Source organism: Manduca sexta, chromosome 13 (assembly GCF_014839805.1).
Source record: "Manduca sexta isolate Smith_Timp_Sample1 chromosome 13, JHU_Msex_v1.0, whole genome shotgun sequence".
In the NCBI taxonomy this organism is placed as follows: domain Eukaryota; kingdom Metazoa; phylum Arthropoda; class Insecta; order Lepidoptera; family Sphingidae; genus Manduca; species Manduca sexta.
This window is the reverse complement of record NC_051127.1, coordinates 9,241,776-9,268,184: the sequence shown is the minus strand read 5'-3', so window position 1 is coordinate 9,268,184 and position 26,409 is coordinate 9,241,776. Positions and strand designations below refer to the sequence as shown.

Here is a 26,409-nt window from a genome sequence, read left to right as displayed (position 1 = left end):
AACGTTCGCAAACCTTCACATATATTAGAAAGAATCGTATTTTGAAATGCCTAAGAATTCGTTCAAAACAAAATCTGAACATAATCGACCTCATATAAAACGACTTTGGTACTTAAAGTATAACTTAATGAGTATGCTATTTAAAAACTCCTTATCGGGAACACAGGCATGGGATTATTATCATGCCTTGCCATGCTTTATTACCCATACTTCTAATTCCCTGATTGTTACGCTATTTTAAACCACCAACAAGAACTTAATAAAACATAAAAATAATATTTGTGTAAAAATATTTACACCTATATAATAAAGAATAACAAATTTAAGAACAGTTTAGGCACTATAAAGTTTATGGAGCATAAAGTATCGAACGAAATAACAACACGGTGTTTATTACTGGTTGATAGTTATCGTATCGTTAATACTTGGTTATGAAATTCCGTACCTTCGGAGTGTTCGTAAATATGTACAAATTAACAATAAAGGGTCGATAGATGTTATTGTAAGTATGCGGTAAAGATCTTGACTCTTTTGAAAGATGTTTAAGCTAGAATATGACTAGGATCTTCAAATATGCTCTCCAGATTCCTTGGTACTTTATTTTTATAAATTATATACTATGAAAAGTTATTATTTACTTCTGATTCTACATATCAATAAACAATACTAACACTGTCGTGTACCGGTTTGAAGGACATTGTAGCCAGTGACACTACTGCACATAATAAGACTTAACATCTCATGTCTCAGGATGGCGAGCGCAGTGGAATACCAAACAATACTTTGTAAGTCAAGGTGTAGGATGGTGTTTCTACTGTTTATTAAAAACTGAAATTACGGCGTAACACATTTTTAATATTTAAGTAAAAAAACTACATTGTCACCTGCCTATATTGTAACGTAGAGAATACGGTGAAACAAAATTTTCCGAATAAAATATATTTAAAAAATCCCAATGAAAGTACTGACAATAAATTAAACTCGCCACAAATACCGGTTGACCAGTTTCATACAAATGCAAATGGCGATAAACACAACAATGAAATCTTACTATTGCCATGTGAGTTATTAAAATTGTATGTAAATTTATAAACGAATGACTGTAGCACTAACGTAGGTAAATTTTATATATAGCTAGCTTTTTCTCGCGGCTTCGCTCGCGTGAAGGAGTTTTCCGGGATATTATGACCAAATGACATAAAATCATTATAAATTCTAGTTGGATGTGGGACGGACTGCCAAGACGAATGTCCGCAAGTTCAAATCACAAGGACACACACCTCTGTCTTTTCTAAAAAATCATGTGTGTATTCTTTGTGAATTTATTGTTCGCTTTAACGGTGAAGGAAAACATCGTGAGGAAACCTGCACATCTGAGAAGTTCTCTATAGGAATTTCGAAGGTGTGTGAAGTCTACCAATCCGCACTAGGCCAGCGTGGTGGACTAAGGCCTAATCCCTCTCAGTAGTAGAGGAGGCCCGTGCTCAGCAGTGGGCAAGTATATAATATAGGGCTGATATTATTATTATATAACCAATATTACTGTAAAGTTTCATCCCAATCCATTTAGTAGTTTTTTCGTGAAGGAACAACAAACATACATCCATCCTCACAAACTTTCGCATTTATAATATTAGTAAGATATCAACAGTCCGCTCCATGATTAGGAAGGCTGCAGTCTTCAAAACTACGAAATAAAATCATATTAAATAAGGCGATAAAATCCGAAAAATAATTTTATTAAGAAATCAACAATATTTCCACTTTATTAATTTTGCGAAACAAAAATAAGACGATACTGACGGTTATGTATCTGAACGAGAATTAAATTAAAAATACAAGATATTTATGAAAAATGGTTTAATATTATCGTCGAGGCAGAACTAATAAGATCAAGGAATTTATATCAAAGCTGAAAGTCATAATATGAAAGAAAATAGTAACTGTAATCTATCGACTTTAATAACTTTGTTTGGATCCAAAACTTTACAAAGAATATTTAATCATTCTTTTAAATAAATAATGTCTTTAAATAAATTTAAGATTGCAAATATTATTAATGTAAAACAATTGTGATTCAACCAGAACTAAAAGTGATTTGAGAAATCTCAATCCAGTTTAAGTGTTATTTTTCATAATCCGCAAAAAGTTCTAATTAGATCGCTACCCATTGTCAGTTATTCAGTTTTTATTGTTTTTTTCTTAAATCTTTACTGCCAATAATATTTAGTCACGATATCAAAACAAAACCTAAATATCCGATGAAGCGTAACGTTCCTTTGGTTTTGCTTATGGCTCGCGCTTCTAGTACCGTCGGAAATTAGTTGAATGGAAGTTTTTGTTATATTTAGATTTAAGTATTTTTATGGCGATTTAGACCGAACAAAGAGAGCTAATGAGATTTTTTGTATTTCTGAATTGATGTCAATGACTTTTTGCCATTTAACTTATGGTTGTGTTCACTTTGATCTATGAAATATGTTATTGTAAATCTGATAATATTAGAAATTTACAATCGTTTGATAGTCTATTCAAATCTTAAGTTCAAAAGGTCCTTCGAAGGTGATAAAAATCAGTTCCAGTAGCCAAATATACAAATAATAAACTAACAAACACTGGCCACTTTAAATAACTTATGTCAATAAAGAAGAAAAACAAATTCGACTCGACAAACCAAAAGGATCGTAGTTTTTCAAAGCACTTCGCGCCAGCGGTCGACATCCGTCGGTAGCCGTCACGACACACTACAATTGTCGCTTTTTGTTACATTTGTTCCGTATTCTACTATTTTTTCCAACTTGTTGGTTTTGTTAAGAACGTAAAGGAATTGACGGCTACATTGCGATTGGTCACGCTTTGCCGTCGCTATGACGATGCGATTTTTCCCGACATTAAAACTTACCGTTCCCGTTTGATGGAGCAAAATGGACTTTACGTGAGGAGTACAGAGTTGGGTTTAATGTGTGATGGGTGTTGTTTAAATATACGAGCTGAGGAGCATGGAGACCCATCGTAGTCAGACGTGATGACTTAATTTCAGTCTTCCATTTGCTATGGGTGCAGTGTGTATATCTTTTTTATGCTTGTTGTACCTATTTGTATCTCAAGTCTTGTTTCCTATAGATCTAACTACTGCTTGAGAGCTACTTAAGCTATTCATCTACATAATTGTTTTTGTCTTATCGGTATTATTTAAAAAGAAGTAAATCTCTAGACAATTATGTTTTCATTTGTAAAATTACCTTGGAATACTTGTACTTGAAGGAGGGATGCTACCAAAATATATTAAGCATTATATTCAGAGTTCTAAGATTAAATAGAGCGGATATTGGGAAGATTATCATACATTTTGCGCTTATGCGATGGTTGCTCAATGCACTGTGGATAAGCAAAACACTAATGTAAACAACTTATTTTACCATACTGTGAGTTGCACGTATTTAATGCGTATATTAGCATATTTTCTGTACATATCATATTTTTGTATTATTATCTAAGGACACTGACATCTTTTCATACGCAAATTTCAAATAAAACATCTACTTATTACCAATTCGTAATAACTTTTGGAGCACGAATTCAGTCCTGATGAACTATAACTAACTATACTGTTTAATGTCGTTAAACATTGAAAAAGCTATGACATTTTACGAAAGATAAAATTTAACTAACCCGTCAAAAGTGAAGCCGTTTTACCTAATTCGCACAAAACAAATAATTTTCTAAAAACGGTAAACTGAACAATGTATCTTTCTCAAGAAACCACTTAAGTGTAGTTCTGTACTTTTTACTTTTGCAATTCACTACTCACGTTTACTTGGCATTAAAATGTTGCTCATCATTGTAATTTTAACGCTGCTTTTATGTTTGATTTTTGTCGTTTTGATGGATCTATTTGTTAATGTATGTTATTGGATGAGATGTTTATAGAGTAGATAGTTACAATAGAATTTATCGATACACTTTTTACCACCAAAGTTATCGTAATCCTGTATTCACGCTTTTATACCCGAAGAAAGGCAGAAATCCAATTAATGCACCTTTTTGATGTGTATTTTTCGTCTCATTATGTGAGGTGGCGGAGCTATCGCCAATTTGGGCACAAATTCCAGGCTCCAAGGGAGTACTGAGGAAAACTCAATATCACTTTGCCAGCCTCGAGATTTGAACCCTCAGCACTGCAGTCATACCGTAATACAACTACGCTACCGAAGCAGTCTTCTATTGTAATATACTTACAAATAAAGAAATGCAAAAGAAGCGTGGTGAAATTTTATAATAATATATGTATAGATATGGACGGAGATAAGCAAATGACACACATAATATTTGGTAGTTAAGGTCGAAAGTAACTTTCATAGCTTATGACGGACGTTTTAAACGCACAAACGTTGATGACTCAAAATACAGAATATAAGGAAAGTAAATCTGTATTAGATGTAGTAGATACTGAATGAAAGCATCGAAGTCTTAACACTTATTAACTTTTTCAAATTGTTCCAGCAATAGTAAGAGTTTCCAAAACCGAATGATTTGTATAGCATAGTATTAAATCATTTGCCAAGAGACTCTCAATAAAATAATTGTAAAATGTAGGTAGATATTATAACCTTGAATTTTCGGATGATCAACACCTCAGTGACCACGATGGCTGCAGTCTTCGAAACGTCGGAAGAAAGTTATAATATAAAAAACCGTTCATTCTGCGTAGATCGGACCACCAACAGCTAAAAGTTAAAAAGTTGTATATTTGTAAAATGTAGGTAGATATTGTAAGTTTGACTTTGCGGATGAAGAAAACCTCAATGACCCCCAGTGACCATGAAGGCTGCAAAGTCTTCGAAACGTCGCGTCGGAAGAAAACTAAAATATTAAAACCGCAATAAAAACCAAATAATAGTTTAAATCTTGATGTCTAACATTCGCGTAAACATAAGAAATCATTATAAAAAGCCGCGATAAAATATCAAAAATAGATTTACTTCAAACTCTCAATAAGAATCAATACAAAGTATCGGAAACGCCAGTGCAGTATTACCCTGCGTTTAGACGAGATAACTCGTTCCGAGATGCAATTGAGACGTTAGCGACCTGTAGGGTCCGCTCGTTTTATTGTGCCCCTAACGATGGCAGTTCTCATCCACAATAAGAAAAGCAAAAGGTTTAGACTTTGTAAACATTTTGTTGTAGAATTGTAAAATTGTTTTAATTTTTTGAAGTTGGTGGCTGTTGGTTAATTTTGTTGGTAATATTTTCCTTTTTTACTTTTGAAATTAATAGTTCTTAATTTTATTTTTATGATGTCCTTAATGAAGGTTTTCGTAGTTTATAATGACATTAATTATTTAGTATTAAATTCAATGCAAGAAAATTCCGTCAGATTAAAGATTGAAACGTCATAGTTAGAATTTTCAAAATGTTGTTTTTTGATTACCTGATTTTTAATTCTCTTTTTTTTATCTGCTATTACTCAATATTAACAAAATCATCAATAAAAATAACGCTGCTAAGTCATAATATAAAAGAAAAAGAAGAAAGATGGAAACATGAAACACTTGATATAAAAACATGCATAAAAATCTTGAAGCTCGTATTTTGGAATCGATATAAAAAGCATCTACATATTGGCAGCACTTTGAACACACATCAACAAGGCCGTAAAATCAGGCGCATCACTAAAGTTTATCGAACGTCGATAATCGAATCTCGGCTGGCGATTAACCATTAAATGAGCGATGTTTGGATGCTCAGGCGCGTGCGACTCGGGTTTTCGATTAAGATGTCTTCATAAAAAAAATCATGATTAAATTCGGCTTTGGTTCCGTATAGTTATATGTTTTAACGTACTTTTTATTTACTAATGGAGACGATATTTATTTCTACTTAGCTAATAAGTGACGGCTTTATTTCTGGGAATTTGTTTTGGAAATTTATCAAAGATATCTTATGTGATGTGAGTCATATCTCAAAATCAAAAGACAATATGGAAAAAATGTCAGCATTCGTGGAAATATTAACGTGTTCTAGTACAACAATATGAAACAAACTCCCAAAAGACATTTTCAAAATCGATCACAAATAAAACCACAATCATCTATCAAAGGAAATAACATTCAATTAACGATGCAACTGTTATTGTCCACACCGCATTGTTACGGGACCCTAACGAAAGAGGGTCTATCGCCTGCGGGTGTAACATATATAGTAATTATCAAACAACCATATAAAAACGCCGACAAATGTATACTATCACTCAAACAAAAGCCGTGCGTGTGCGCATTAAAGCCGATATTCGCGCGGCTTCAACCTTGCGGCTTCTATCTGGCACACAAGCCAAGGTTGTAATTACTAGGGCCAGCGGCGCGCGGCTTGTAAACAGAAACAAAATGGCGGATTGTTTAGGTGTGGGCTTGATAAATTAGTGTTTGAATTGCCGGCAGATGGTATGGTTGTGTTTGATTGGACGTGCAGGTCAATAATAGGGCTGTAGGGGCGGACTTCTAGTGCTGAAATAAACATGTCAAATTGAGTAGCAAATATAATATGTATATTACTTATATCATGTCTTTTTTCCGTTTTAGGATAGACGGATTTGCGCCCCATACATATTTCACGATTTATGTTAAGTCGTGTCTAATGGGCAATGTCATTGAAAAGAAAATTTCTATACTTTGGCTGCCAGGAGTTCGAACCCGAGACCTCAACATGCTATGACAATAAAGGCGATAATGATTTAATAACACATTTTTCAAATATTTTCTCTATAATAGTGAATAGAGACTTAAGACATACAATTTTATAATAAAACTATTTTTCAGATTTTATCTCAGCCTTCACTCCCCCCGTGACTACGAAGTCTGCAAAGTCTTCGAAACGTCGTGAGAAAAACACAATATAAAAAATAATAATCCGAAAACTACTTTTATTTCAATATCTAACATTCGCATAAACATAAATTCGTAAACATAAGAAAGCATTATACTTATATAACTAAAATAACACACTGACGTCACTCCGGCCCCACACAACAGAAGAAAATTAGAAAGTTTCACATAATATTGTAAATTCTTAACAAATAGCTTTATCGGACCAGTCTTGGATACGATACGTGAGCCCACACGACATGCCTTGTTATATGTTAATCATGTTTTTATGAAAATGCGCCTGGGCATCGGTAATTTTTCTAACAGTAGCAGGAAACATTTATACATGAGTTAGGGAGCGATTAATATTTATTAGAGAGCTACTAAGAGTTCTCGATTGTATCTCGATTATTATAAATTTAAAATGTCGAAACTGTTCAGTAATTATTGTAATATATGATTGATTATCAATGTTCCAAAATCTGTTATTAGATGAATTTATTTAGATTGATAATTTTTTGGCAAATGTGCTGTATTGTACAATGTAGTATTTTTGTTTTAAAAGTAGAAGGTAATATCGATATGTATAAATAATAAAAGTATATTATAAAGTGCGGATTCGTTGACTTCACATACCCTCTTAACTCCTATAGAGATCTTCTATGATATGCAGGATTCTTCACAATGTTTTCCTTCCCCGTTAAAGCAAGCTAAAATTCACAAAGAATACACGCATGATTTTAGAACATGCCCAGCGGTGACACAATATATAATACAGGGCTGATATAATTATAAAGGAATATCAATAAGTCGAGTTCCAAATTTATACTTATACATAAAAAAAGCTTTAAAACAGCACGTACTTTAAATTTACCAATGATGGATACAAAGCTATTTCGAAGTGAAATAAAAATCATTTTCGAGAACCCTTAGTAACTGAGTCAAATTACTGAATGGCACTCTGTATTTAGAATGCAACGTGCGTGCCTTTGTGAACATGGTAATATTACGAATTAATTTGTATAGTAATTATTAATATTAACTCATAATAATGTTACAACACACAAATGTAACTAACAATGAATTTGAATTGAATCAACTTCGAAATTACTTAATTAAGTCGGCATAATTTTGTTTGTTAATCTTGGTTGTTTGTATTAGAATTTATTTTGCTGTTACAATGTAAGGGCGAGTTCATAGTGATTTTAGTCTGTAAAAGCGTTCATTGCACCTGTTTTTAAATCTGTACTAATTTGCTGGTGATAGGATATATTTTATATCCGCCCGGATAGCGACAGCCGTACACAAGATGCTAAAACCTGCCATAGTGGCGCTTGTAAGTGTGTCGCTTTCCGAGATCAACCTGTGTATACCCGGTTCCAATAGGCCGGCATAATTGTGACGACTACCGAGGGGTAATCATGTCTTGTCAGTCGACATTTTGTTGGACCCCACACCACTTACCATCATAAAAAAATTAAATATGTGCATATTCAATTTATACATAGTTAATATTTTCAATGAATTAATTGCGAACATCGCTAATAATATTAAAGTAATAAGGTCTAGAGATTTTCTATAATATTTTTATCCATTTAGAACGAATCTTGTCTCCCACAATGCCACCAAGAAAACAAAAATCTCATAAATAAAAGTAAAATATAACAGAAATAGGAAATTTAATACACAAGTCGTATATTATTCAAAAAGTAATAATATGAAAAACAATTCGCATTATAAAAGTGCATATACATTTCTTGGACGGCAACCAAGTCGCGTAAATAAAGCTATAAAATTTGTGCGAGTTAAATGTGATAGATTAAATACTATCTCCCAAGAATCCGCAAACACTTGCCAGATAACAGGATGAAACACATAAATCCGAAGATTAAATAAACCAAATATTAAAATAAGAAGGCATTCTTTAGAAAAGAGGTTTTCATTAAATGCCATTGACTCAACTTTGTCGTTGTGCATTTTAACAAAGTACCGCCTTAAAAATATAATATTATTATTCAAAATTAGCAATTTTGATTTTGACCTTGTAAACCACACATAGGACCTTAATGAATGGTGAATTTTGATTATTTATTATGACGTTCAAATTTCATTGGCTCTGCTTTGTCGTTTTCGATTTTGCAAATTATCAAAAATATTTCACCCTAAAAATATGTAATAATACAAGATTAGCAATTTCGATTACTAATTATCACGTCCAAATTGCTTTTATCACAAAAAAAAAAACTAAACATAAACCAGCATTACAAAATGAAACTCTTACATAAAAAGAACTTACCCAAGCAATACAGCTAAGACACCCATAAAAAATTACATACAAATACAGATAATCAAGATTGTGGGAAGAATAAATGAGTAATTATTAAAAACAAGATCATTATCAACAAAACTTTAGTCTCGTGGCTCGGAACAAGTTTGCTGGAGATTAATAAACGGACGGCAGTCATTAACCGCTTCTAACAGTCATTGCCTGGCACTATTATGATGGATTGTTTGATTTTTTTTTTAACATTCACACCGTATGCGCTTTAATGCTTGCAGGCTCTAAACTGGTCATTAGTCTAATTAGCGTAAGTATTCAATTTTAACATTTTACGATATTGCTCGCGGCTCGTAAATGCCCGTTCCAGAGATAAATATTCCTGATTTACAAACTTTACCTATATAATATAAGTGTTATATGTCTATAACTGTTTTATATAGATCAGTTCATATAGATTCAATTTATATTTGGGTTTCAAAAAGGATCTTCTTTTCTTCCAGCCCGAGCTGGCTTCTTTGTTTATTTTGTAGTCTTTCATTTATTGTGTGTCCAATATAAAATATCTGTAGCTATATAAGCGTCTTAATTAGCGTAATAATTAAGATTCTCATGTACCAGGACTTATCATAAGTCCAAAATTTTTTAGATCTTTGTCTTTAATTATGCTCCTCCAGCTTTCCATATTGTAATGTTATTAATTATATACCTACAGGGGCCTTATTCTCTATCCCGCACGTTATTTTAACAGTGCGTAACAAGCACGTAACACAACGCATCATGTTTAGGACTATAGAAATTTGGCTTACAGAATACCATTCCACGCACATTTCTCGAAAATAACATGACATGGCCGCGTTACGCGTTTACACTATCATACAGAATAAGGGCCCAGGTTTGTACGGAACCCTCGGTGCGCGAGTCCGACTCGCACTTGGCTGGTTTTTTTTTATTTACGCTATCTTAATATTTGTATTGTCTATTGTGATTGCATTATCTATCCCAATATTGAGTTCGCGACAATTATTTCTGCTCAAATCAAAAGCACAAATTGCTTTTATAACAATTATATGAAACAAATCGCTACCGTCATTGCACAAAACGTAACAATTCCAATTGTATCGTGATTTGTTCCGTGAATTAATCGATTAGACATTCTATTAGAATTAATATCTGAATCGTGCAATATAGCCGCATCAGGTTCATTATAGGTAATTTATTTCGATATGGTCCAGTAGTTATGAAATTATCAACCATATATATGAACCTAGTATGAATAAGTATATTGAACCTTATGGTAAACATGTGGACGTACGGAGCGACATAGTCGTGAAATACCGACCAAGCTCCTTATATAAAGATTAAAAAAAAAAAACTTAGTATGAGTAAATATATTGAACGTTATGGTAAATGCTGAGTGCTGTGGCGAATGTTATGTACGCCGTACTTGTTGTACATATGAATGACTATTATAATTGTTTAATACTAGTGTAACTATGTGAATTGTTATTATATGTACAATGTGGCAGTGCTAATAAATAAATTCAGTAACATATACCAAGAAACAACGACAGACGTTGCAACGCACGATGGTCGTCAAAGTTATGCCTGTCTTACTGGATGTCTACAATTATTTCCTATAGTGGGTTTGTTACTGCAGGTTCAAAGTTTATTGTTTTTATATTTCCAGTAGTAATTGGAATATAATAACTAAGCAATGAATAGCTACAGAGGAAACTAAGTCAAATATGATTTGCTGGTGGTAGGATATATTTTATGTCCGCCCGGATAGCGACCACCGCACACAAGGTGTTAAAACTCGCCATAGAAACCCACGTATGTGTCGCGTTCCGGGATCAGTCTGTGTATATCTAGTTCCAACAGGCTGACATAATTATGTCGACTGTTGACGGGTAAATGCCTCTCGTCAGTCGACATTCTATTGGACCCTCCTCCACTTACCATCAGATGCAAGCATTCGAAATTAATGCCAAAAAATTAATTACTTATTTGAGACAATTAAATTAAACAAACACCGTTAAAACATCAACACAAAACAAATGAATAATTAATTTCATGATAAACCAATTCACACGTATCGTTAAACATAAAATGAATTACAAATTCTTAAATCATCACAATCAATTCAATCTACGTGACCGTTACGTGCTTTATCAATAAAAGGAATAGCAATTTATTTTCTTTGTAGAGTTACATTTGGCTGACCAAAGATATTAAATAGTATAGATGGACAACAGGGCACAATTTCTGCTCTAAAAGTTGTTACCAATTGGTAATAAGTCGATGTCTTATTTGAAATGTCCATGTGTTGTCACAGGTTCCTTAGTTACTAATACAAAAATAATATTTACAGAAAATATGTTAATATGCGCATCAAAAACGTGCTAATCACGATATGGAAACAATATGGAGTATTTTACATTGCTGTTTTGCTATTTCACAATATATTGAGTAACCATCGCACGAGCGCAAATTTTTTGTATGAAAATCTTCCCAATATCCGCTCTATAATATATTATAATCTTAGAACTCTTTAGTTGTGACCCACTGGGTGTTTGCTTATCATTCTGTTCCGCTAGCCATTCACGGTCATCGCTGATTCAGCTGTTTTTATTAACTTCACGATCATTAGTTTACTAGGTTACCTTTCCCTTATAACATGCTTAACAAATTTGTGATGTCTCCTAAACCATTGTTCTAAAGATAAAGCTTATACTCTTTCATAAATAATTCATTTAACAATAGCCTCAAGAGTATATCTTGCTTCGATAAAGAAACGTAAGGCCCTCGACATTTTTTATCCCTTTGTAGTAATCCTTTACAGTACCTTAATTATCATACCCTTGAACAAAATATCCCCTTTTCGTCGCAAGTTAATTTGTTTACGGACACCGACAAAGTCACAAAAGAAGTTAAAATCCTGTCTTATTTAAATTAGACATAAAAATAAATACACTGCGTTGCGACGGCTAGAGCGAGAGCTAAAGGATTTAACAATTCCCTCTCGGTGCGGAGGAAACGCCGTGCCAAATTGTATTATTTTGCATTTATTTTTGACAAAGTATATTTTTAAAGCGGATTTTGCTTTTTCTCCGTTTTAATTAGTTGGTGCATTTGGGGATACCGAGTCGGGTTGAGGTTTATGTTAATGCTAAAGTTGCTAATGGTAGACATGAGCATAGTGCTATAAATTCTACCGCGTAATATACTTGAGGAGTATTATTTGCATGCAAATACATTCATCACAATTAAAAACACATTAAAAATCAATTAATTCCAAGGTATAACTATAAAAATTGACGTTTCAATTACTTTAAAATAAAGATGTTAAATACCGGTCAAAGTATAAAGGACAAATTAAAAATTGGAACTGGGGCACTTGAGATTCACAACAGATGGTTAAGCGTAGCCGAAAATACGCTCTATTACTTAACGATGAAGATACACAATAAAACTGTAAATTAATCATTATAAAGCAACAGGACGAGCAAAACCAAATTCGTGGTAACGAATACAATAATAAACTTTATTCTGAAAATTGCCGCGCCGTTGAACACTGCCATTTCGCGACCAAATGACTCGTCAACGATTCGGATCTTTGAAATTACCCTACATTAATTGAGACGTCAGTATTCCGAAGGGGGCTAAGTAAAAAAAGGATAGGCCTGTCTCCATACTAATTTAGATATCAAACCAACGAGACCGACAAATTGTTGGCTGTTAGTTAGGGCTGACATTTGAGGATGCGGTTTATTTAAATTTATTTTAAATGTCCATTTGGACGTGCGACTTGAGTTTTACATTGACAGTTGTTTTATCCGTTTATTCTGCAGGGAATTTACGGAATTACGTTTTCAATTTAACAAGACAAGACGTTTCAGAAATAATATGGAATGCGTTTTATTTATAAATAGAATGCAAATACCACAAACAAATAAAGAATTTTAATTCATGACATTCTCTCCTAAATTTGTTGGAATAATAACCAAAACACTAATTAATGAGTCTCAATTATAAAACACAAATATTAATTCAAAATGTATGCAGAAACAACCCTACATTCAAGTATAAATCAAAATAATCGGCTGCTTTGTTTTAGATACTTTTGGTTGCATAAAAACATTTCTATTGAACTCACCATAGTTTACAGTTTGGTGGTCTATATTAAATAGTTCTAAAGTTCGACAAAGCACTGATGTTCAACGAGTTTTGCGTTGAGAGCATTGGGTGGAAAATTTTTAGGATTAAGTGGACATAGAATTTGGTTGATTAACATATTCAATTTGGGAATTAATCGAGAATTAAACATTGAACCTTTGTTTTAGTAATTAATTGAAATGTTAGATTTTGTGTGTGAGTGAAATTTAATGAAAATTGTTTTGGGCTCGACTTAATGGTGAAACTTATTTCAATTTACAACAAATAAAATTATAACAAAGGACACAACGTAAAAACTATTCTAAAAATAACAAAATAACATTTAAAACGGAGAGCATTTATGATACTAAATCTAAATTCCACATGGAGAACGATACACAAACTATAATATATGATGGCGATACACATTAACATGTTAATACAACGCCGACATGGGCTAAATGATGTCAATAATGAAAAATATAAAGATATACGCAATGTAAATGTAATTTTACACCTCAAACATCGAACCGATAGAGAATCAATTCCCCCTGATTGGTTGTAAGTGGGTAATAAATCTATAGAAATGACAAACGAAATTAGCTCCAGCAATCATGTAGATACATAAGTAATTCGATGATGTATGGATTCCATAATGGGTGTATTATGAAAATTCTACGAAATGAAGTATTTGTATACGGTTAATCTTCTAGATATGGAATGGTATGTTGATGCTGGAAATCTTTGTAATGCGGCTAATGAAGATGCGTTTATGACCGTCAAATAATTTGTTAATATCATTTATGGATAAATGGAATGATGCTCTGATATTCTATGGTATATTTAGATTTGTGACACATCAGGTGAAACATATGTTGAATAAACAAAAGAGCCAAAATCGGACCACCTCTACTCAAACTTAAAAATTCTCAAGGTCCGATTGCCGCTGCATCATTGAACTATAAGAAAGGTTGGTGAGACATATTTTTTCTCATTCTTATAATACGGGTTTTTTCAAACGGACTATAATAAATTTATTGAGAAGGCCAGCATATTTCTCGTGACCGTTCATTTATGCGATGAAGGAAAACAAACCCTAAATATGACATTCAATGATGAAACAATTATTTTTATTCTAAAGAAAATATTATATTAAATCGGTAAAACAAGATTATACCTTTACCTTTATGTAGTACTGGATCTTATTTTGTATACAAAAGTTTCCAAAACACATCAAACTAAAAGAGCAAATACATATTTTCATCTCATGAATACAAATGATAGATCTAATAATCTAGATACAGTGGATTTTACAGTCCACATAACAAGTAAGGTTAGGATATAATTTTCTACGCGAGTTGGTTTCGTTCATGGCTCGTATGACCAAGGACAAAACTTATTACAATACTATGATAATGCTGACTACGCATGACGTAAATATAATAAACGTCAGAATACATAATCCACTGAATAGTATTACAGTCAAAATAATGCAAAAAATACGGAAAATGGAAGACAGGTTTCTAGAGATATGAATGATGGCGTAAGATTTTCGGAATTATGCGCGGTGCCAGTTGTTATTTTTGATTGTAAGAATTTAAATATTCTAAGGAGTATTAAAATTATGCTAACTGAGAAAGTAATGGTAGTTACTGTAAAGAAATAGGTTCAAGCTAAATAAAGCCTTCACGATAAAAGGAAAGAATGTATTTATTTCCATTGAAGTACAAAAACCTCTTCCATTATTTATTAGTTTCTTTCGCACGCTATAAGTAAAATTAACGAGCGCATTAATCTGTTTATTAAAATGAGGTGTTCAAATCTAATTTTACAAGACATTAATGTTAAAGTGATCGTTTATGGAACGAATGCGTTAATAACAATTAATCATTTGGAACACGCTAATGACACAAAGACAGAGGCATCTATACGGCTAACTCGATTTGAATACGATTTTGATTTGGATAAATGGTCTTTGGGTAGTGTAAATTATGTGTGATTTTGTATGGCTTTTGTTGTTGCAATTAGATACGTCTAAATGTTCATGGTAATGGCTTAGCTTTATGAAGATGTCAACTCTATAGAGAATTGCTTAATCTCCTCTTGCCAAGTCTTATCTCTTAAAGTGGCTTGAAAGTCGAAGGAGTCGCAGTTTATCTAGATATTTATAATGAAAGTTAGTCTGTTAATTAGAAGCATTATAAGAAATTAGCATTTTTATAACTCATAAATATATTCTTCGTCGGCCTAATATAATGATTATATTTTTAATGGACGTTAAGCATAAAAAACTTTTCATGTTTCGGCGTCGTATGTTTATTAGCTTGTAAAACTTTATCATCAAGATCATATAAATGTAATTTAACATAACACAAAACCTTTAAAGTCTAAAGATTATCATGAACAAAGGGCAATTTAAAAATAAAACAATAAACGTCACTAAAATTAAGTGCTTGTTATAAGATCTGATATACACCGGTGGTGGATATAAAAATTTAATAATACCAAACGTTTATGATAAAGACAATACCGATCGGTCGTAACGTAAATATGGTACCGTCTCAGCTTACCACCACACTTGGCGACGTGTAAAATATTGTTGTTCGTAATAAAAGCTACAATGAATCAACCAAATGGATTTATACATCTGAATCGCAACACGTATTGAGAAATTTGAGAACACCATGAAACGTAATCTTGGAATAAAACAAGATCGTCTTTATGAATAAATTATGGCAATGTAAAGTATGATAAACGATGCTAAGAATTGTAATGAAACGGCATGGGGTGTACAGCCGACCGCTGAAGTGCGTTTAAAACATTATAAACTTAATGCTTATGTGAATATCGAAGTTATTTTAGAGATTGATCGCATTACTTGCGCGGTCGACTGTATCGAACCTCACGTCGCACTCAGCGGGTGGTTCGGACAAGTAAACTAGTATCTTGTAGCGAAGGCAACGTAATAATCGGAGTGTTTCACGACCGTATTTAGAAGACACCCGATGATGTTCAGGATGAATTAAATGGAATTAAAACTCGTGTGTCTAATTAAAATGGTCGCGCAACATTAATACGTATGTTCAATGAATGCTCACGACTGGGATGATTATGTTGTTACGTATAATTAAAGTTCTGACGTTTTTAGATCGGGTCAATAGGTCGACGGGTGAGGAACTACAAGTCAAGTCCATGTTAATCTGATTTGTTTATTTCTGGTCTATGAAAAAATCTAATTATCTCAGTTAAAATGCCCAGTTAATGCTTGGTTCAGACTGTAAGTAAAAGACGAATATGCAATGACCATTTCGGTATTTAAATCAATTATAGCTATATGGTTGGGTGACTCAAATTGCGGTCCTAATTACAAGTAACAACTGAAGAACTATTGTCACAGAAATGAGCATCTAATTCGAAGCTAAGATCAGCTTATTAACCATACTTGGCACGAAAACAAACAATATATTTTATCATCCGTGTTCCTTCGAAATTTTAAATGGATTCCTCGATTTTGATGGATGGGATATCAAACAATTTGTCAAAGTCCGAGTGACGTTTACTATGACATATTGTACGGGATATTTTGTTAAAACTTCTCTCTGGTAAACGCTTCATCAATTAGCTTTGTGATTATAAAGCTTAGAGATTTAATCAAGGTTTTAAGGAACGATATGTTGTACTGGTTTTTTCGGTATAGTAATTAATTTTAGTGGTAATTTTAAATTTTCATTCTTACTTTTAAGTGATGGATTTAGTTGGATACTCAATTTAACACACATTTTTATTTCTCTGCATTTTGGAAATATAAATCGATATTATTTTAATTAAATAAGTTACTAGTTTCTCTAAAAACAAAATCTACTTTCGAATAACTCAAAACATCCATATTTTAAACTTCCAGAAGACCAACGAACCTCAATCAACATTTCTCAACATTATCAGCACATGAGATCTTATGAAACCCTAGTTTTAAATCACAAAGCATCGCCATTATGAACATAATACCGACTACGCAGACGACAGGTGACAAAAACTGTTATGAATGCCGTTACAAGATCCTCAGTTTTTGCCCTAAACCCGTTCCAATGCACGGCCAACACTTAAGAATGCTGCAAGACAGAAGCTCTGATGAGACGTGGAGGGCTTTTTACGAGGCCACTAGATCTGCAAACAATTTGGAAAGAATATGGATCTGCGTGTGGTTTATACCAAAAAGTATAGATAAAAATATTACCACTCACAAATTTTAATTAATAACATAATACGGTATTTTTTTGTAACTTTAAATGTTACTAAATTGTATAAAAAAATATTTAAAATTAAATTAGTACGCATATATTGATTCATGTAATATTGTTAGGCTATTCATCTTTATTAAAAATATTTATAGTCCACATTTCTTGTCCATTCTAAATAGTAAATGTGTCAAACACATTATAACGAATATCTGTCAAAAATGTCAAATTTGTTCCTAAGCTCCGAATCCCAAGCGTAAAAGTTAATTTGATCCCAAAGGGGTGAATTTTTTGTGCTGTTCTTCTACATTTGTATCGTAAGTCATGGTGTATTATTTTCAATAATCTTAGAATTTAGATTAATTTTATTTGGCTGTATTTTAAAATTCACTTCCATCCTATCATACCTATATTTTTTTCCATGGCGCAAAAGATTTGTGTTAAAAAATATATTAGTATGAAACACATGATGTCGCTATTAGTTCCTACATGAAGAATAGACTTCGCAAAAAATGCCACTACGCAGTATTCTAAATATCAATAAAATATTTGGCACTTTAGCCAGTTTCATAGCCCTACCCTATCTCACAAACCCGCATCACTTGCGACTGGCCAGCTACTTGCAATACAGTGAGTGTGTTAATCATTTTTATGAAAAATAAATAATACATTTTATAAAAGCTGCACTTTGCTGTACACAGAAATGAAGTACAGTTAACTGCGTTTGCCAGTTATTGCCATCTTTGGATGTTTTTTAGTTGGTGTTATTATTTTTTTGAATTATGAAGCTTGACGGGCTGATGGTGCGGCTTGGACGGTTAATATGAAGAGCATATCAGTGTGTGCCTATCGTAGAGTAGGAAATGGATAATCTAGGAGAATGAGCCTTTATGTCTTTTTAAATTAGAATAAATATTAGACATGGGCATCAAAAGTAAAAAGAAAAAATACGTTCATACCCTGCCTCCCCTACTTTTAAATCACAAAACATTATTATTAGTATATGTGCTTTTGCTATTTTTATAATTTAAAGTTAAATAATAAAAGAACAAGCACTTTGTAGCAATATTTATTAAAACTGTTTGTGTTCACACTATTCAATATTTAAGAATCAGTGTCTCGAACCTTCCAATACTTTTAATGCACCGTGTTGTTCTCAGGCTCTCAGTTTTAACATAACTTCTAAACCACTTCATTTCCTATACAAGACGGTTAAGTTACATAATTTTATACAGCTCCGAGCATTTCTAGCTAGCGGGATGCACTTTTCAAATTAATCTTGTCAACTTGGCGCGTCTTTACCGCTCTCAGCTAAGACTGTTGGCTTTTTAATCTGTTTTTTTAAAGCATCACCGCGGTTCAACTTGGTAGTTGGCTTTTTCATTTTCAACATGTTACTTAGCTCTGAGGTTAAGTAATTATGACCTTTAGTTGCAGATAGAGGATTTAAAATATCTCGGGTAAGACGCTTTATTCCGTCTCAGTAATAATCTTTAAACCATAATGTCAGGAAGTCAACTTATAACAAATAGGATGAAATTTAATTTTATGAATTAATTTTCTGTTATAAGAAAGTCTTCGAAAGATAATAGGCGCTGATAGTTCACCGGACCTATTTTGTGATAGGTTATTTATTCCTCAGTCGGGAACAAATGCTAGTTCTATTTAGTTTACGTATCGATATTTCTTTTTTGTTAATCCATCATGAAATTATAACTAGAACATCATTGTCATGAAATTAAATATAAAATACACGACACTTACCATTGTTTTCTAAGTTACATCAGTGAATACTATAAGAAAATCAACAATGTGATATTAATAAAATAAAAAAAAAATATTTTATTTTAAAAATTCGAATCTTAATATTTCTTTTTAATTTGTGTTTGTTTATTTTATTTTTAAGTTACTACACTTTACCTGTCACTGCGTTCTTAAGGGTCAATGTGCTTTATTGTGCTTTATATACGTGGCAATATTTTAATAATACTTTATGATAGTTAAAAAACATTCTATCTACCAAATCATATCTATAATCACAAGTTACTTTAATTACAACTAAGATCAAATCTCTAATCAATACCACACCTTCGGAGTCATAAGTCAAACTTATATTTACTTCACAAAGGTCTGACCATTCGATTTGCACGTCGGTGTAATTAAAGTTATTGTGTAAATGGTTCTTCGAATAGCCGATGATTTGAGATAGCATCTCCTATGTTTGCTCATAAGTTAAGATTAACGCTGTATTATTTGTTTTAATTAAATTGATGGTTTATGGTGGGCATTAAATTATTTAAGTTTCTTGATGTTTAATATGAGTTATTTAGTAATAAATCCTTCTTTAATCCGTTGATCATAGATTGAAATATGCTATCGCTTTTTAACAAAAATTTTTTTTATTAGTTAACCGTGATTATGGAAAAGATTTTACACTTACAAGCCCTCGATGAATACGAATTCTTTAGAAAATAAATTACTTAGTAAAGACAGACAATAAAAAACTACATAAAAAAAAAACATTAAAATCAGCAACTGTTATTGGCCAGGAATCAGTGTTCATTCCATCAGAAAGGTAACGATCTGTTTCTCTGAATTCATCAATCATAATTACAATCTTTTTAATATACTTTTGCAATATACCAGGTAAAACGTATTCCTTCTTATTTACGTTTTGAATAAAAGATATTAGCTTCAAGTGACCGGTTTGAGTATGGAAATATTCTCAATTAGGTCATTTTAAACTTAACATCGGGTTTATACAAATTAAAGAATCAGTGACGAAGAGCCCATATACTCGATTCTTGCCTTTATATCGTGACTTATGTAAAATTTAATTAACACTACATTGATTTGCAGACCACATTTCTTCATATTAGTAGTACCTATATGCCCATTGTTGGCACATTAATTTAATTGTTTGTAAAAAAAACCCTTTATTTTTTATAACTGCATTTTGTGCCAATAATAAAACTCTTTTTCTTTCTTTTTCTTCTTTCTATATGTTGTTTTGGATTCCCTTTCGGAGAATTTCACCCTTGGCCATTAACGTATATTCTACGTATTATTATAGGTTCGTGTGTATAGACACACGAACGACCATATAAACAATTTGTTCGAAATCTGGATTTTGAACACAAGTTCGCTGCAGCGCTAACAAATCAATCATCGTCGAACCAAACTTTTTAAAATGCTAAAGCGCTTTAAATAGAGTATAAGTAAAATGGCAACCAAAATATTGGATTACAATACAATTCAGTTGAAAACAGTGTGTTCGGAACGCGATCTAGTACGTAGTAAATATATATCGATGCCCTTCGCCATTGATAGGAACTATTACTTCGTACCAATTATATTCTATTCACTATTGAACACTGTTTCGATTTTCCGAATTCTATAATTAATTGACGCTCATAATTATCAACCAAGCTTGACCTATCAATCTTCTACACTATCATAATAAAATGAACCACTGAAAACCCAAAATTGATTATACCATTTATCTTCAAACTTTCAGCGTCTTAAATATTAAAAATGTCAAAATAAATCTCCAAAATGAACGACGCTATGATATGCATCATCCACATTTGTTCCCAATTAAAGTGGTGAAATATACACTGAGAATCATTTCTCGTATGTCTGTCTGTAACTAATCACGTCTCAACACATGTGGTTCTTTACCGATTTATAGCAATGACTTTTAATGTGGCTTCACTCGTTCTTTCAATTACAGGTTTCATGTGTTTTCCCTGTATCTCTGTTCTTTTTAATTCCGTTTTAAAACTGTAAGAAAATTAATTTATTAAATGTTTATTCTACACCTATATAGGCTGTTAGGATTGGGATAGGTTGCAGAGTAATAATGCTCTAAGAATTTATAAACTGAATAGTTTATTTACTATTAGCAGAGTTTACGTTACATCGTATGTACGAGTATAGTAGTAACACCATTTCTTTTTTGATATTTTTCCATCGTTATGGAAACCACAAAGACATTTACAATATCAGCCAGCTAAATTGATATTATATATAAAACCTTCAACATAGGCTACATATATTTGGATATTTATAAAATTCTCTAAGTATAGTTACTAGTATTCCATTTCACAAAACATTAATTCCGGGCGGTAAAGTTCAAGTTTATCAATAAAACGCTGTAAATCGTCTTAATCAGTTCCTTAACATAGTCTACCAACAAAACCCACTCCAAAACACTTCCTGATTTATTGTATGAGAGGGATTACCTTTTTTTAATTTCGATAATGTGTTAAGTGGTCTGCATTCGGGACAATTAATGTGAAGATTCGAGGGGAGAAAGCGATCTTTATTAGTTTGGTTTCCACACTTATGCCCGAGATAATTGTTAGACGAGAGTATTTGGACGTTTATTGGATGAGATAAGGACGTCTTAATCCAGTTAATTTGAATGAAAATAACATTTTTGTAGCTGCTCTAAATAGGTTGCGTTTAACGTTTGCTGTCCTAGACGATGTTCTTAAATTCGGTAGATGTAATAGAGCAATGATTCTGAAAATGGAATTGACCTACATAAAGCGCAAAGTTAAATTCAAGTCTTTAAAGATCTGACAAACAATTAGGATAAGCTTCATACTATTAACAGAAAAGTACTTCCATAATATCGGTATTTAAAAAAAATATTGACTTATTCATTATTTAATTGACCGTTACAAAACAACCAAGCGAGCCATTAGTAACATTATTTTAACAGAGTAAACTCAGGGCTTTCACTACATTACGTGCAACACTATCCCTGATGTCCACTTTAATTAAAAAAACACCCCACACCTTTTAATATCAGCGGAACACAAACACAGACGCAAAAGCAAACAGACTTTTTTTGGACAGGCCGCCGTATCGGTCTTTATCACTCGGTCGCTGGACTGACGTCGCCCTCTCATAGATAATGGCCGCACGGCGGTCAATATTTGAAAAACCATCAGTGACAACGTCGAAATGACTTCTTCACTTTACCCACACAAACTAAAGCGTGTCGTTGATGAAACTTAAAATGACCCTTCAGACGTAGTAGATAAAGATAAACCTCAAGCTGGTGATGTGAAAATTGATGTTGTTGTTTCTCTTGATCCATTAGGCATAGACGGTATTAAAATAAAAGAAATCATAAGAAACATGTCATAGGTAATGATGCTGGTGTTGTTATAATGGAAATTGTTGTAAGTAGCTTAATAGTGCCCGGTCTGGCTGAGATTGAGACATGATGGATATTTAAAGTTTAAAATGTATTTGAGACAAATTAAAGGTGATTAACAATGAGCGATAACATTTTTATTGTTAGTACGCTGAGTAAAAGTAAAGTTGTAAATGATTTAACGGTGGGATATAGGATGAGGTTTATCTATAATTTTGGAGTCAAACTACACTTACTTGTGCGCGATGTAACACACAAGTCTTTATTGTCACAAACCCGCACTAAAATAACACGCTATGTTGAAAAATCTTTACCGACCATAAAAGGAAAATTATAAGAACAAAAGGAAGAATTTCATCCAAGGTCTTCTTGAATAGTTGACAGTTGCAAAATATCCCTCAAGTTAGTCAGAACTTCATCGGGGCTCATTAAAAGTTGAACAATAAATCGCAAAACAAAATTGTCTGCACAGACGTCCCAGTAAATAAAGATTAAAGTATTTAATCAGTTTGTACTGGCTCTGGCGTTCTCCTGCAATGTTTAAAGGAAAGTTTTGACGTGACTTATATCTTCTGGACTTTAGGCGAAATTACCCGGAGAAATGAGGATAGAAATGAGAAAGGATAAGAAAATGAGTATTCCAATAAAGCAAGTGTCAAAACGAACCTTATTTTACTCTTCAATGACGCCGCATACCTGAAAAAGAAGATGATATCAACAATCCATTAAGTAAAAACAACAATTAAAGATCATAAAACATAAAACAACTAGTGTTATATATTTAAGCTTTCTTGTTGCTATCGGAAGATGCATTAAAAATTGACAGTGCATTAGTATTATATTGGTAAAGTATTACTATTTAAATGTATGCGTAGGTGTGGGATCAAAGAAGCGTTATACGTTTCGGCTTACAGCTTCGAGATAACGCCGTGTTATTGAGACGCCTATGCTATACGGTAAAAGATTACAATTTTATTTACTACTCCAAAACGTTTGATAATCTATGTCTTAATTAACTAAGCGAGAGGAATGCTTGTACCACAACAGGCTCTCTTCAAACTTTCTGTATCACGAAATGCTTTGCGCACAATCGAATATGGACCCTATTTTGTTGGCTCTAAGTGTATTTTTTAAGCAATTGATGATTTTTTTAAACTATCACGCTAATATCGCTGTTGGTTCATTAGTAGCGGGTGCGTTACATGTGTTTTGTCGGCATCCCATATCCATTTGCTTCGGGCTGATTTGATTAGAAGTTATTTTTGTAAAAAGCACAAACTCGCTCGCGTAAGTACCTTAGACAAATCTAAAACCGGTACCATCGCCCCTCAAACATAATAAAGTTATAAAGACCGTGGTAAATCTCGATGATAAATTTGATTCGAAGAAGACTCTTATCCGGAACGATCGGAACAATAAATTAGGACGCCTTTAAATCCAAATTTAATACCAAGACATAAAACAAACTGACTGACAGTGTTCCGTAGTGTTATAATCCAAGGGGAAATTTATTAAGAACTCGAATCAATCACAAAAAGCAATCCTGCAAGCCCATAAACAATGCTGGACAAATGTCGATAAAGTGAGTTTACGAGCCGCCACCTCGTTTATTGTCGAGTGCGTTGAGCCAAGACAAAAGTTGGGGACTATAGCATTAACAAAATGGGGAGCACTCAATACTATTGTCGGTTACATGAACAAGTTTACGATTATCCTTAGCCGTGTAATCATACTAGAGTATCAGGTGTCATTAAAATGTTCCATCGCTATCGGCATTGTGCCTACGATTTATTTACGACACATCATTATTGCCATTCACCGATTGTTGTACCAATTTGTTCGTAATACTTTATTGGACACGTTTATGTGATATCAAATATTTATGTTGATATACATTACATAAATTAGCTCATTTACGTATCAAAATCATTGGATGGAATTTGTATTTTGTATCTAATTTATAATGTTAAATAAACATTCATTTTGTAAAAGGATTACGTGCTTTATTTAGATTTATTTTCTTCTTTTATCTTTGTTTTCCATAACTTTAATAGTTTCAGAATATTAAATAGTTTTAGCAGTCTGTTTCTTATTAAAATCGGCTACGTCTTTGACGAGATTTTAAAAGTTAAAATCATATTTCGAGACTTCTCAGAGCACTTTAGTGAATTTGTATTTTAAAAATAACACGAAAGTTTTATTTATGAATGCCTCTTGTAAAATCGTCCGTATTTTTCTCAGACTTGACATCGTTTTTATCTCTGCCGTCACATCTATAAAAAAACTTACTTTATGACGCGATTTTTTAAGTCCAACCCGAATGTTTCCATTAAAATAACTATCGTAAAACGTCTGCACATTATACCAAATATTTTCGCCAATAGCAAAACATTAAAGTTATTAAGTGGATCAACTTTTCCCACGCGAACAAAGGTAATCGATACAAGAATGGAAATTTCGGTCGAAATGGAATAATAACAGCAATTAAAGAAAAGTTCGAACCAGAATCATAGACTTGATTGTTAAGACTTTAATTGTCCATTTAATCATAATCTTTAAATAAAGTACAAAACCATTTCACGGATGTTAGGTATACCGTCTTATGAATATTCAATTCTGCACTGAAGCCTTCGTTAACACACTTGACCTCAAGTTATTGACGTTGATACATACCTTTAACGGTGTCTACGGCAATTCCACTACAAATATTAATGGTACATCATTACAAATACAACGCAATCCTGGTAATTTTAAGGTTGATATTCGTTCGAAACGATTGATAGAGATAAAATATGTGAGAAAATATTTAAATGTAGCTATGAATCATAAGCTAGACGGTGTGGAAAGCAAAGGTAAGCAGCAGGCAGAATCTGTGAATATTATGGATTTGTGTCAAAGTGATAGATGCTTCAATCGGGCATACGATGAGGTCAGCGAAGAGTATTAGAAATTAAACGATGTACAGAAGATAATTTTAGACATTTAAATGGGGCTTATTAAATTTTGTTAAATAAGTAACTATAGATACTAGTTATGATTGTTTATTTTTGTCATGAATACTACGCAAACGCTGGGCCTGAATAAGGAGAATATATATCTGAAATATAATACTGACACGAGAAATAAAACTCTTGGTTATTTACCAGAATTATGCTGGCTTTGCACTCAACACCAACTTGCCTCGAACTACGGCTCCACGGAACAATCTACAGTGCTGTGTTTCCGTCCATAATTTTGTTGTTTTATACAATAAAAAAATTAAAGCGTTTATAGTAAACGCAATAAATTGGAGAACAAAACATCCCGGCATCCATAACCGTACTGGTGGTAGGTCTTTCATATGTCAGAGTCCGCCTGAGTAGACACCAATGCAATGTCTATTTCTGCCGTCAAGTAGCAGTATGTAACTGTTGTGAGTTGAGTTCCAGTTTGAAGAACATTGTAGCCAGTGTAACTACTGGACATAATAAGACTTAACCTAGTAGCAAGCAGAATACCAAACAATTCTTTGTAATTAAAGGTGTTGGATGGTTTTTTAGTTTCTACTGTTAATGGCCGGTCGTATCGCTTACCACCAGGCGAATTGCAAGCTCGTCCCGTCACTTAAAGCAATAACAAAAACAGCTTCACCTACTCACATTCAAATTTCATATACGTTCAAACTACCAACAAACATTTCGAAAACGCCCCCATTCTTTACATTAG

The 26,409-nt window shown here is 32.8% G+C and overlaps 1 protein-coding gene across 1 annotated transcript in view; it reads right to left on the bottom strand.

The window, feature by feature from the left end:
• LOC115446437 overlaps positions 1-26,409 on the bottom strand; it is a 157,713-nt gene that overhangs the window by 81,010 nt on the left and 50,294 nt on the right. The window contains exon 3 of the mRNA XM_037438162.1: positions 23,371-23,400. The gene's annotated coding sequence lies outside the window, so the exon portion shown is untranslated. The remainder of the gene's footprint in view (positions 1-23,370; positions 23,401-26,409) is intronic.